This window comes from Tamandua tetradactyla, chromosome X (assembly GCF_023851605.1).
Source record: "Tamandua tetradactyla isolate mTamTet1 chromosome X, mTamTet1.pri, whole genome shotgun sequence".
In the NCBI taxonomy this organism is placed as follows: domain Eukaryota; kingdom Metazoa; phylum Chordata; class Mammalia; order Pilosa; family Myrmecophagidae; genus Tamandua; species Tamandua tetradactyla.
This window is the reverse complement of record NC_135353.1, coordinates 78,953,642-78,963,412: the sequence shown is the minus strand read 5'-3', so window position 1 is coordinate 78,963,412 and position 9,771 is coordinate 78,953,642. Positions and strand designations below refer to the sequence as shown.

At 37.6% G+C, this 9,771-nt stretch overlaps 1 pseudogene; it reads left to right on the top strand.

The window, feature by feature from the left end:
• The first annotated feature begins 9,013 nt into the window (after window positions 1–9,013).
• LOC143671186 (translationally-controlled tumor protein-like) lies at window positions 9,014–9,532 on the top strand (annotated as a pseudogene).
• Window positions 9,533–9,771: the final 239 nt, after the last annotated feature.

The window sequence follows — 9,771 nt, the reverse complement described above, 5'->3', positions numbered from 1 at the left end:
ATACTACTAGTAATAGCCCTATTTTGAAATGAGGAAATGAGACACAGAGAGATTAATTTGCTCAAGATCATGGAGTTAATATTGGTAAAGCAAGTCTTTGGAAAAAGCATAGTTTCAGAAAACATGTGCTTAACTGCCATGCTGAACTGCCCAGTGGGAAATAAACTGGATAAGGAGTTTGGACACAGATAATGGAGCATCTTTGAAAGTTAGACAGAGGAGCTTCCATTTGACAGACAAGTGGCGCGGTAAAAGAATTGTGGCTATACTACACATAGAGCATATCTTTGAAACTAAGGGTGGCTGCTCTCCCACCTTGACTTCAAATGACCATTACTTCTATGGACTGCCCAAAATTGTTTGGCCTAAAAATTGAGAGCTAACACTTGTTCTCTCAAGTCAAAGAGTAAGAAAACTGTGCCACCAAGTTTAAGCAACTTGCCTGCAAGCACTTAACTTTGTGTTACATCAAAGAAACAAAAATCCAAAGACTCTCGGTTTCAACCCAACTTCACACACTAATGCACACTTCCTCTCTCAGAACTGTAATATAAGTCTATAGACTGGAAACAGCAGTGTATTTAACTGTAGCTCAGCCATCTGTTCTCACAAGAAATGACACTACATGGTAACTATCATGTAATAATTCACAGCCTGTTGCATTTTATTGCATGTCAGATAATGATAAATAGTTCACATATTTTTAATAATCCTCTCCATTATTGTTCAGCTTAATATGTGAACCCTACTGCTTATTTAATACTTAGAGTAAATTCTAAGACTCAGAATAAAGGTGTAAAATCTAAAGTTTATAATTATTAATAGTTTCCTACTCTCATACTTTTCCTGTTACCTGTAACTTTGTCAAATGACTAGTTCTTTTGCCTGTTATTGACTAAATTGGATGATTTTCACTATGTTTTTATGTACTAAAAATATTAAATTATCCTCCCATATCTCTCCCCTGTATATCCTGAAGTAATTTTTCTGGTATATAAAGCATCTGCACTGTCATAAAAGAACTACTTTCTTGAACTCAGGTGACCGACCACCTCAATTTTCCCAAGATTTTTCTGGTCTGGGCACTGAGAACAACTCAGTTCCAGGCAAACCACAATGGGTGGTCACAGCAGCATCTGGTTCACTTCTAAATTGTTAGTGAAAGAGGTATGTGTCTGGTTCCACATAACTGTTTGTATATCTACATATTATTTAATGAAACAAAACTGAGTACGTCCAGGTGAAAAAAATTTTTGCCCCAGCCTCCTGGAGAGACTCTGAATCTTACCACAAGTATTCCTTCTACTTGGAATACAAGCAAACTCTTTAAACTGTATATGGTCTGTTAATCAGCCACAATGAAAGTTGAAACATCCTAATAACTCCTCAAGTTGTAGTAACGCTGGTAAAACACTGTGTCAGGGAAATAGGATACCAGTAAACCTGAAAATCTAACTAGCTCTTAATTAAAACTAATTATATGACACAGAATTTCTATATTGTAGTGCACTGCCCTGTGTCACATTCCTCAGGAACTACAACAGTTTAAAATGTTCAGAAGGCCAAGTATTAGTATTAAAGCAAAATGATTGGCTTTGATCATTGGGCATTCTTTGCTAAAACCATAATTTTAATGAAAGCAAAGAAGGAGGTAAAAAAAATGGGTGGGAGCTGATATCTGAGTAAAATGCTTTCTCCTCAGAGCCTTACTAAGGGGGTGGGCATTATTTCTCAACACAAACTGTCATCTCAGAAACACTTGAGAAATCATCTACAAGTAAGAGCTCCCCTTCAGAAAACTTTAAGTGAAAATTTTTCTCTCTCATAGGTAGTACGTTTTAGGGACAACCAAGGACAAAATTAATTTTATGTAAAATAAAATTCAAGAAATGTTTTGAAGACACTCCCTTTTCTTTGCAGACAACAGTTGTTTGAGGGCCAGATAATAAATGGAAAAATGTATTTTACAATTCCATTTAATCTATGAAAAATGACCTTTCATTAAAATATCATTACTTTTCTGAGACCTCCAAAACATTATCTTGAATGACTCTATTGGAAAAAATTCATGCCAGTTAGAAGTAGATTCTACATTGGAATTAATAATTTATTTTGTTTGTTCACTGTGACAAAGGAAAAATGACAAGAATAGTTAAGATATTTATAAAGAAAATCAAGCTGAGATATTACGTTTTCTTATTACAGAATTTTATTAAAGAGTAAACATACTTGAGATTAAAACCTTAAATTATACACCACACTTACATAAATGTAGGACAGAAGGTATAGACAGAAAAGCTGGCTGCCTTCAGGTTTATATGTCAAAATGTATATAATATACAAAATATACATAATGCTGGGGTTTTTTGATAAAGCCTTAAGCTTGGAAGGTTGTGGTAAAAAATAATTTTTTTAAGTGGGTTCAGGACATCAACTTCTATACACTTACCTGGAAAAATTTCAACACAAATAAAATGAGAAAAGCACCTACAAATAAAACCAAGCAAGCAAGTGGAAAAGCTAAAGAACTGAGTGAAAAGTAGTAAGCTTATTTTGGATGTGTCATTTTCATGTATTTGACAATAAAATAAATTACTTTTTAGAAGCTAACATTCTATCCTTATACCTTAGACTGACAGATTTTGTGTGCGAAGAGTTTAATGTTTGCTCTTATTGCTAGATAAGTTTTGTTCCAATAGGACTCTGTCCTACAACCCTTCATGGTCACCAAAATCAGGAAAAGAAATGATTGCATTACACTAATTAGATAAATTAAGACTGGTGGATATATGAACTGCTGGATATGTGACCTGGATTTGTTGTTTTCAGCACCTGTGCTGGTTTGAAACTATTATGTACCCTGAGAAAAGCCATGTTCAAATTCTGATCCAATCTTGTAGAGCCACACCTATTGTTTAGGATGGAAAATTTTATTGGATTAGATTACTTCCATGGAGATGTGATACATCTGATTGTGGGTATGGCCTTTTGGCAAGCTGGAGATGTGACTCTGTCCATTCAAGGTGTACCTGAGTCCTTTAAGAAAGGAAACATTTTTGAGAAAGCTCAGAGCCAACAGAGACACTTAGAGAACAGTTGCTTTAGAGCTGACAGACATGCAGATATTTGGAGATGCTAGGAGTGCTGACAGAGAGAATAGATGCTTAGACTCAGACATTTGGAGATGCAGAGCCCAGCAGATATTGCCATGCGCCTTCCCATGAGATGCTAAGTGAGCCAGAAACTAGAGTTTTATCCCAGAGGTGCTAAGTGAAGGCCCATAGATGCTCAGAAAGGAAACCACTGGCATCAGAAGCTGGGAGTAATGGAACTGGGAACAAGGACCAACAGACACCAGCCATGTGTTTTCCCATGTGACAGATAGTAGCCTTTCTTGAGTCAAGGTATCTCTCTGTTGATTTCTTAGTTTGGACATTTGTAGGGCCTTAGAATTGTAAACTTGTAACTTAACTTGTAACTTCTCTTTTTAAAAGCCATTCCATTTCTTGTTTATTGCATTCTGGCAGCTTTTAACAAACTAATACAGCAATCAGATCAGCAGTTTTGTTTTCAGTTGAAATGTGGCAACATTGTGTTGAATGTTAGGGCCCTGGGTTCTAAGCCTGGGCTCTGACTTTCACCAACTATACAACTTTAAGCAAGCTGCTCTTTACCTCTCAAAGCCTTAGACTAGAATACTCACAAGATGACTCCCTATGAGCATCATTCATTGACTTTAATTCAAAGTGAAAAATGAAGACTAGGGATTGAACAGATACTTGTATATCAATGTTCATAGCAGCTGTATTCACAATTGCCAAAAGATGGAAGCAACCCAAGTATCCATCAGCAGATTAATGAATAAACTAAACGTGGCCTACACATACAATGGAATATTATTCAGCCATACAAAGGAATGAAGTTCTGATACATGCTACAACATGAGTGAACCTTGAAGAAATCATGCTGAATGAAATAAGCCAGACACGAAAGGACAAATATTGTACGATTCCACTTATATGAAATACCTAGAATATCCATAGGGAGTTATTACTTAATGGATAGAGTTTTTGTTTGGGTTGATGAAAATTTCTAGTAATGAATATAATAATAATTGTAGCACAATATTGTAAATGTAAATATTACTGTTGAATTTTATACTTCAAAATGGTTACAATGGGAAATTTTGTGATATTTATATATAACCACACCCATAAATGATTTTGCTAAAAAAATCTTTGCTAAGAGCTGTTATTAAAATGGCTTAAGCCATTGGATATTGTGATGGGGTAATGAACTTTGCATGTGGTGAGAACATGTGATTTTGGTTCCAGAAGCTAGACTCTGGTAGATTAAATTATTTATACCAATTTAGACATGTTCTTAATATCACCTGTGTTCTTGTGGGTGTGAATCTTTTGAAATAGGACCTCTTGAAGATGTTAGATTTAGTTAAGGCTGTTTGAGGGTGGATCTTAATCAAGATTACTGGAATCATTTATAAGCAGAAGAAATTCAGACATAGTTAGAGAAAGCCACAGGGAGAAGCCAGAAGCCAGAAGGTAACAGAAGCCTGGAAGAGAAAGGAGAAGACATTGCTCTGTGATGGGAAAGACAAGGAAACCCAAAGATCACTGGAGGACAGCACCTTACAGACTCTCAGGAGAAAGCATTACATTGCTTACACCTCAGTTTTGGACTTCTCTTAGACTCAAAACTGTGAGCCAATAACTTCCCATTGCTTAAGCCAACTCATTGTGTGGTATCAATCATAGCAGCCTGGCAAATTAAGACACTGTTACCAAATTAAAAACAAATTTAAGTGAAGGCAATTGTTTGAACAATGTTATCTTAGATTGAATGCCCAGATATTCAAAGAGGCAATATAAAGAATTTCTTATGAATATAGTTCTGGAACCAGAATATCTGGATTCATACCCTTCTTCTTATGACCTGTGTGATCTGGGGCAAGTTCTTTTCTGTGCCTCCATTTCTTCTATAAATGGGGATGAAAAAAGTACCTATCCTACAGGGTTCGTATAAAGATTTAATTAAATAATTCATGTACAACACTGACAGCACTGCTTGTTTATTCCTAATACAGGTAAAATAACTAATGAATTAATTAAGCTAGGTCCTTGACAGAAGGAGATGAGTTCAAAAGCAAAAATGGACAAGTGAGGATTTTAAAGAAAAGGACTCTTGTCGTAAGTGACACTCTTTAACCCCACACTGTCACTCCTAGTTATTTTTTAACACAGTGATTCCCTATCTCTGTCTGGCATCAGAATCATCTGCTCAGCTTGTTACAATGCAGATTGCTGATACCCATCTCTTGAGTTTCTGTTTCAGTAAATGAGCACATAATGTGCATTTCTTACAATTTTCAAGGTGACATTGATGTCTCTGGCCCAGGATCATATTTTGAGAACCACTGCACTAAAAAATATCTCCTTGATTTTTCATAATCAGAGAACTATACATAAATTGGGTGCCTGAGGACACCATATCATATACCTTGAACTAAACTGAACAGTTTTCTAGCCTATGTATGACTATTAAGTTCCCTGATCAACTTTAAGAACCACTGACTTACTAAGTCACAGTAATTTATTCCCTTGCTCAGTACATTCCAATCACAGTGTTCTTTTTTAAATTCTTAAAAACAGCCAAGGATCTTACCTCAGGGTCCTTAAAATTCCTCTTGGAAATTTGCTCTTTTAGATCTTCATATAGTTTATTGCTCATCCATTCAATTATCACCTCTTATTGATTGGTTGATTATACATTTTACTACTACAGAATTTCATTATAAGGCACACATACTTGAGATTAGAAAGTGTGGTAGTTAGATTCACTTGTCAACTTGGCCAGGTGAACGTGCCTAGTTTTGTTGCTGTGGACATGAGCCAATGGTACGTGAACCTCGTCTGTTGCTCATTACATCTGCATTTGGCTAAGAGGTGTGCCTGCTGCAATGAATGATGTTTGATTTAATTGGCTGGTGCTTAAATGAGAGCGCACAATGCAGCACAGCCCAATCAGCTCAGCATACCTCATCTCAGCACTCGCAGCTCAGCCGAGGCCTTTGGAAATGCAGAAAGAGATCACCCCAAGGAATGTCATTGGAACCCAGAGGCCTGGAGAGAAGGCCAGCAGAGACCATCCTGTGCCTTCCCTCATAAGAAAGAACCTCAGTGGAAAGTTAGCTGCCTTTACTCTGAATAACTAACAAAATAAATTCTCTTCTATTAAAAGCCAATCCATCTCTGGTGTGTTGCATTCTGGCAGCTAGCAAACTAGAACAGAAAGTCAAATTATAAATCACATGTTTTATATAAAGAACACCCACTCCCTTTAGCCATTCTCTAGCCTATCACCATATTTTAGTTCCTTCATATCAATAGCTAAATTGTGAAAACATCATTTATTCATCTATTTATTTACTTGCAGATATCCTTCCCTCACAGAATGTAAGCTCCTTGAGTTTGGAGATTTTTGTTCACAAGTCTATCTCCAACACCCAAAACAGTGCTAGACACATTGTAAGTACTTAATAAATATTTATCAAATGAATGAATGAATCAGAAAGGAGCCATTTGCATAAGAGCCAATATCACTGCTCCACCAGAGTGAAAGACTTTCTAAATTATCATGCCCATCAAACTATTAGAAGCCCAGCTTTCCTTCCAGAAATTATGTTCTTTTAGTCTTCCTTAATCCTAGTTCTATGAAGACTTTAAAAGTAAATTCAAGAAAAGAATGTTCCTTATGGGCCATGTTGTTTTGTACTGTTTCTTTAAATATAAGTAAATTAACTTCAGAGTGACCTAAAACAATGATATGCAGAATTATGCTAGTTGCACTGTTGCTTATTAAGGCAAGAACAAAATGTTACAATGAATAGAACAAATTCTGACCACTGAAGGAAACAAAGCTAGTTCACTATACGAGCTTTCTTCATTAGTGATGCTGCTGACAGATTTTGTTGTTAAAGGGTATTCAGGACTTGCTGCTCTACAATTCAATGTGACAGTATTCCAGAATACAGTTGCTTCTTTTTTTTTTTCAAGGAAAGCCAGACTTCAAAACAGTGACATCTGGACATTTTCCAGATGAAGAGATGGCAAAACTCACACAGTGCATTAATAGACATCAATTTCCTTCTGGTGATTGCCTGTCAACTTAACTAATCAAATAAGATGAGGGTCACTCTCAAGCTTTTATACAACTCACCAGAATTATTTGCTTTTAGATGATGAATTGAGAAATGGTAAATACTACCATTTTTGTCGGTGGAATATAGTTAACCCCTGAGGCAATTGTAACAATTATTTTGATTATTGCTGGCACCTGAGACTTGAGTTCTCAGAATTATGCAAATTTGGCTTGAAGCTGGAACGACTGTCTTCTCAGGTCTGCTGGTGTCATATTGATGTATCATGCAGACTCACATATTTTGCAGGCTGAACTTGTGACTTGGTCATTCCTTCAAATGTCTAAGGGGACTAAATCCTACTGTGCTATGGCAACATTGAATATTGATTCAGAGCCTAAACGCTCTCCTCCAAACTATTGTTCTCAATCAACAAACCTTATAATACTCCATACAGGATAAACATTGCATCTTTGATGATGTATAGGACTATCAACTACAAATCACTAGATTCACCTAGCTTATGGAAAAAATGTTGCTAGGACACTAGATCACTTTATCAGAAAAGCATGCATATTTCAATGTAGTTAATATATAAAGGTTCAGAGTTTCCTTCCACTATCCAGTGATAGACATTAGGAGTCATTCCACCACTCAACAAAAGATCATCAGTAATCAACATGCACAAGGCAAGATGATACAATGCCATGGGAACAGAAAGTAGGTTTCTACAACTAAAGAGCTAGTAATTTAGTGAGGGGACATAAGATGTAAATAACTATAACAAATGGGAGAAGGTGAAACATGGGTCATTTAACTGGGCCTCAGACCAGGGTAGAATTCTATGTCAAAATATAGGTAGATGATGTCTAGGAAAGATGAATGTAGTAAGGAGCTCCAGGACTCAGTCCTTCCACCAAAACAACTATTAAAAAAGTAAGAACTGTCTAAAACAACTATTTTGAAGCACCAGAGGCCAGAAAAACATCCAGGGAAGAGCAGGAGGAAGAGGCTGACAAACCATGGCAAAGAACAGTAAATTGCTCTCTCCATGCAGCAGTTACTAGTGTCCATCCCCACTCTCATGACAGGCTGCTATGGGATCCCATCCATGGCTAGGCACTGGTGACAGAAAGAGATGTAAAATCCTCTTCTGCAAGAACAGGTGTGGGCACAGCTGATCACTGATCACAGTTTTTCATTAGGATCACTAATGGGCTCAGTTCTGAGGTCAGTTATAGTTTCAACCTGCCTGGACAAACATTCCTACCATTGTTTCAACCTTCCTTGGGCAGAGGCAGAGGCACTGGAGATTTAAAGACACAGTGCTTCCTCAGGGCTGCAGGGGAGAGTTACCTGAAGGGCTGAATTTTCTGGGTAAGGCAGGAAAGCCATTGGAGAAGCTTTGGGCACCTTTTTTTATCAGCATACCAGGGAGCTTTAGAGCTGGTCTGTACCCTCTTTGTGGGGCCCTGGCCCTGTCACAAAGCTGGAAAAGACTGACATGGGAAAATCCTCTCTGGGGTGACCTTCCTACCAGAATTTGCCCTCAAGGCAATAGTATCTTGAGACAATTAAAGGAGTATAAAAAATATATATAGGCAGACAGAGTGTGACAAGGCCTCCCAGCTTCAAACACCCAGGAGAGGGAGGTCTGACTCCTGGGAAACAAAAGGGACAATGAAACTCCAGAAACAGGAGAACTCCACAGCAACTAAAAGCAGAAGCTCAGGACAAACTTTTCTGCTCACTCTCCACTTCCCTCAGCACCACTCTGGCCACTCCGCACACTCTCCAAGTTCCAGGTTCCTGCTATACCACCACTGCCACTACCTTTGTCTTCCCCCAGCTGCCATCATGATCACCTACTGGGACCTCATCAGCCATGATGTGAATCTCTATGACATTTACAAGATCTGGGAGATCATGGATGGGCTGTGCCTGGAGGTAGAGGGAAAGAATAGTCAGTAGGACAGAGGGTGGTATTGATGACACACTCATTGGTGGAAATGCCCCTGCTGAAGGCCCTGAGGGTGAAGGTACCAAAAGCACAGTCATTACTGATGTGATATTGCCATGAACCATCACTTGCAGGAAATCAGCTTCACAAAAGAAGCCTACAAGAAGTACATCAAAGATTACATGAAATTAATCAAAAGCAAACTTGAAGAACAGAAACCAGAAAGAATAAAACCTTTTATGACAGGGGCTGCAGAGCAAATCAAGAACATCCTTGCAAATTTAAAAAATGATCACTTCTGTATTGGTGAAAACATGAATCCAAATGGTTTGATTGCTCTCCTGGACTACCATGAGGATGGTGTGACCCCATATATTATTTTCTTCAAGGATGGTTTAGAAATGGAGAAATGTTAACAAAGTTGGCAATTCCCTGGGTCCATCACCTGTCATCATAACTGGCTGCTGCTTTTCATCCACACAATCCCAGGACTTAGACAGATAGACTGATGCCACCTTGAATTCACTTATTTTGACCTTGATTTATTTGGAGTGGTGGCTTTGTTCTTAAGAAAAATTTCATGTAGGTGGTCTAAAAATAAAAATGCATTTAAACTATAAAAAAAAAAAGCCCAGGACAAGACAGAGGTGCAGAA